The sequence below is a fragment of the Branchiostoma floridae genome, chromosome 2 (assembly GCF_000003815.2).
Source record: "Branchiostoma floridae strain S238N-H82 chromosome 2, Bfl_VNyyK, whole genome shotgun sequence".
In the NCBI taxonomy this organism is placed as follows: Eukaryota; Metazoa; Chordata; class Leptocardii; order Amphioxiformes; family Branchiostomatidae; genus Branchiostoma; species Branchiostoma floridae.
The window spans coordinates 10,811,872-10,817,277 of record NC_049980.1 but is presented as its reverse complement, the minus strand read 5'-3'; positions in this window follow the sequence as shown (position 1 = coordinate 10,817,277).

The following is a 5,406-nucleotide window of genomic DNA, read 5'->3' as shown; positions in this document are numbered from 1 at the left end:
GCGAGACAGGTGATACGAGTTACATTTTCGCTTTCAATAGCTGTTTAACCGCTGAGACATGTCAGGCCACACTGCCTTAATACATGTATTATGGCTGACATTCCCTGGAGACCCCATAGTGTGGGAGGTGAGAAAAGAACAACAATCCAGCAAACTGCTGCTACATTAAATAATATAGGATTACAAATCTGGTATTACAAATCAAATCACAAAGTACAGTGTATCAAAAGACTACATTCGTATCAGGAATTCGCAACGTAAAAGTTGGAGTTCCATTATTTTTAAAGTCTATCCATATAGAAATGTTTGGGTAATCCACGGTAAGGGGTCTCGCCATTCATATGCATAATCGGTGTAATTACCTGTAGCAAATGCCTTCTATTATTCATCCAGGGTCTTTTACACAATAGTGATGGGGAGCTGGGGTCTAATCCCTGTGAATATTAGTTACGAAGAGTCGGTAAATAATACCACACCGCGACGTATGACAACATGAACAGCCAGAATAACCAAATGCATAATCATTACGAATGATGCATCATAAGAGTTTCTAAAAGGTGATACAGATCAGGTTCTTATTTGCATATATTGTATCAGTTAGTGACATTTTCTACCCAAATAACACAAGTTTGCAAAAGTATGGAAGTCCTATCATAGCAAACGAAGGCATTTCCAGTATTTTGTCTACTCGGTTATGCAACTAAAGCTCTTAGGAAACACGGCCATAATACTTCCAGAAATTGAGACCTCAAACTTCCGCTGTTCTTAAGTTCCGCTGCCCCACCTCACCTCACCTCACCTCACCTCACCTCACCTCACCTCACCTCACCTCATACGTCCCGTAGACGGAACAGTTCCACTGAAGTACATTAAAAAGTCAACAAGATGCCCATCGTCGACCATCACCTTTGTTTTGCCGACTCCAACCCACCTACAAATTATCATGATGATCCATCCCCAGCTTTTCTTTATGCTCATAACAAGCATACATCCAGAGAAACAAACATGCACACCTTCCGTTCAGTACTGTGTGGCTTGAAAAAAATGCGCCTGGTCATTCATGATGCAATGGAATTTTAGATACTAGAAGTAGAATCCTAGGCGTAGAGCATGTTTTATATCATTCAAATGCCATATACTTCAACAACCATTGTGAACCTTAAAACTTAAATGCTCTTAGATAGACTCGTCATGACAAAGAATCATCAAATTCCAAAACTTATCATCTCACCGTTGACATCTTGTTTAGTTACTCAATTGACAAACTACAAAAACCTATCAATATGGCTACTTACTTTTGGTTGACCTTAGTTAACATCTGTTCAACTGATTCGACCTTTTTAATTTTTCTATAAAGAACTCTGAAAATTCAATTTGATGCTACCATTTCCACAGATGCCTGTTTGGCTGATCAATGCCACACCCAGGCCACCTGTACGGATAATCCCCCTCCTGCCCTTGATGCGACTTGTACCTGCAGCACTGGATATACAGGGGACGGTTTTACCAGTGGGACTGGATGTTCAGGTATCCGTTTTCTCAAAATATACGGGATATGGCGAGGTATTAGTTTCCCCTAACTGTACAGGAGATGGCCTTTACAAATTGATTCCGAATCAAATTAGTATTAGTTTTTGTTCACAACCAGTTAAATGTTACCACCAATTTTTGGTGAAAAAGATGTATCAGGTTGGTTTGCTTGATCATAGAATAGTGTCTGTGTGTATGTGTGTGTGTGCGCGTGTGTGTGTATGTCCGTGCGCGTGTGCATATCCGTGTGAGTTCGCGTGTATACATGCGCGTGTACGTGCTCGTGTGTGTGTGTGCGTCTGTGCTAAAATATTCATTTGATATTAACACTTTCAGATATAGACGCCTGCCAAGCTAATCCATGTGACGCCCAGGCCACCTGTACGGATAATCCCCCTCCTGCCCTTGATGCGACTTGTACCTGCAACACTGGATATACAGGAGATGGACTCGTTAGTGGAACTGGATGTTCAGGTATTACATTTTACATAGCTTGCAGATATGGTTTGACTAGTACTTTACTTATTCTGTGACGCCCAGGCCACCTGTACGGATAATCCTCCTCCTGCCCTTAATGCGACTTGTACCTGTAACACTGGATATACAGGAGATGGACTCGCTAGTGGAACTGGATGTGCAGGTATTACATTCATCCAAAGCCGCCTTGAGTACAATCCATTTTTGGGCTCGCATGCATACTATTGGGTATTCACATCTTTGGCGTAGAAGTCTGTAGCTACTTTTCTAAAACCCCATTCCCTTGTTGTTATCTGCAGACACGGATGCCTGTTTGGCTAATCCATGCCACACCCAGGCCACCTGTACGGATAATCCTCCTCCTGCCCTTGATGCGACTTGTACCTGCAACACTGGATATACAGGAGATGGAACTGGATGTACAGGTATTAAGAATCTTCCAAAAGCAATCTAGATTACAAGCATTTGGGGGAGCGTTATGTTTGTTCATACTATTGGTTATTCATGTCGCATCTTCTTTTTAAGTTTTCGTAGCTTCTTTTCTAAATCCATGTTCCCTCGCTGCCATCTTCAGACACGGATGCCTGCTCGGCTAATCCGTGTGACGCCCAGGCCACCTGTACGGATAATCCCCCTCCTGCCCTTGATGCGACTTGTACCTGCAACACTGGATATACAGGAGATGGGTTCGTTAGTGGAACTGGATGTTCAGGTATTATATTCTTCCAAAAGCTGCATAGAGTACAAGACTTTTGGGGAGCGTTATGTTTAAGCATACAATTGGTTATTCATGTCGCATCTTCTTTTAAAGTTTTCGTAGCTTCTTTTCTAAATCCATGTTCCCTCGCTGCCATCTTCAGACACGGATGCCTGCTCGGCTAATCCGTGTGACGCCCAGGCCACCTGTACGGATAATCCCCCTCCTGCCCTTGATGCGACTTGTACCTGCAACACTGGGTATACAGGAGACGGTTTTACCAGTGGAACTGGATGTTCAGGTATCAGTTTTCTCAAACTATACAGTAGATGGCCTGGATATATAGGAGATGGACTTGTTAGTGGAACTGGATGTTTAGGTATTAGTTAGATCCCCTTACTGTACAGGAGATGACCTTTACAAATTGATTTCGAATTAAATTCGCATTAGTTCTTGTTTACTACCAGTTCAATGTTACCACCGCTTTTGGGTGAAAAAGATGTATCAAATTGGTTCGCTTAATCATAGAATGGTATGCGTGTGTGTGTGTGTGTGTGTGTGTGTGTGTGTGTGTGTGTGTGTATGTGTATGTCTGTGCGCGTGTGCATTAAGGTGTGAGTATGTGTGTGTATGCGCGTGTACACGCTCGTGTGTGTGTGTGTGCATGTGTGGTAAAATATTTATTTGATATTGAAACTTTCAGACCTAGATGCCTGCTCGACTAACCCGTGTAACGCCCAGGCCACCTGTACGGATAATCCCCCTCCTGCCCTTGATGCGACTTGTACCTGCTACACTGGATATACTGGAGATGGACTCGCTAGTGGAACTGGATGTGCAGGTATTACATTCGTCCAAAAGCCGCCTTGAGTACAATCCATTTTGGGGCTCGCATGCATACTATTGCGTATTCCATCTCTGCCGTAGTAGTCTGTAGCTACTTTTCTACACCACTTTCCCTCGTTGTTATCTACAGACACAGATGCCTGTTTGGCTAATCCATGCCACACCCAGGCCACCTGTACGGATAATCCTCCTCCTGCCCTTGATGCGACTTGTACCTGCAACACAGGATATACAGGAGATGGACTCGCTAGTGGAACTGGATGTTCAGGTATGACGTTTCTGTCTATAACGTACAGATTTGATCAGTCAAGTGTATTGTGTTTCATGAAAAAAAATGTAATGTGTTTTATGATAAAATTTTGGTTTTCAATCTCAGACACGGATTCCTGCTCTGCTAATCCGTGTGACTCCCAGGCCACCTGTACGGATAATCCTCCTCCTGCCCTTGATGCGACTTGTACCTGCAACACTGGATATACTGGAGATGGACTTGCTAGTGGAACTGGATGTGCAGGTAAAATATATCTTCTTCAACATTATCATTGACTTTTAAGCTACCTTTTTTGAGCATTGTATCGCTCTTGACAAAGAGTCTTCTTTGAAATAACAACCTCTTTTATTGTTTTCTTCTTTTTTATAGTTTTCGTGTGTGCTCAAAATTAGTATTTGGTATTGCCATATACTCATATACAGACATAGACGCCTGCTTGGCTAATCCCTGTGACACCCAGGCCACCTGTACGGATAATCCCCCTCCTGCCCTTGATGCGACTTGTACCTGTAACACCGGATATACAGGAGACGGACTTGTTAGTGGAACTGGATGTTCAGGGATTAAATTTTCCAAAAACTGCCTAAAGTGGAAGCATTTTTGGGGAACGTTGTGTTCCATTCATACTATTTGTTATTCATTCCAATCTTCTTTTAAATTTTCCTACCCACTTTTCTAAATCCATGTTCCATCGCTGCCATCTTCAGACGTAGACGCCTGCTCGGCTAATCCGTGTGACGCCCAGGCCACCTGTACGGATAATCCCCCTCCTGCCCTTAATGCGACTTGTACCTGCAACACTGGATATACAGGAGATGGTCTAGTTAGTGGAACTGGATGTGCAGTATTACATTCTTCATAAAGCCACCTAGAGTACAATCCGTTTTGGGGCACGCATGCATACTAATGGGTATTCACATCTTTGCCGTGGTAGTCTGTAGCTACTTTTCTAAAACCACATTCCCTCGTTATTTGCAGACACAGATGCCTGTTTGGCTAATCCATGCCACACCCAGGCCACCTGTACGGATAATCCTCCTCCTGCCTGATGCGACTTGTACCTGCAACACTGGGTATACAGGAGACGGTTCACCAGTGGAACTGGATGTTCAGGTATCAGTTTTCTCAAACTATACAGGAGATGGCCCGGATATATAGGAGATGGACTCTTTAGTGGAACTAGATGTTCAGGTATTAGTTAGATCCCCTTACTGTACAGAAGATGACCTTTACAAATTGATTTCGAATTAAATTCGCATTAGTTCTTGTTTACTACCAGTTCAATGTTAGCACCGCTTTTGGGTGAAAAAGATGTATCAAATTGGTTCGCTTAATCATAGAATGGTATGCGTGTGTGTGTGTGTGTGTGTGTGTGTGTATGTGTATGTCTGTGCGTGTGTGCATTAAGGTGTGAGTGCGTGTGTGTATGTGCGTGTACACGCTCGTGTGTCTGTGTGTGCATGTGTGGTCAGATATGTATTTGATATTGAAACTTTCAGAGCTAGATGCCTGCTCGGCTAATCCGTGTGACGCCCAGGCCACCTGTACGGATAATCCCGCTCCTGTCCCTTGATGCGACTTGTAC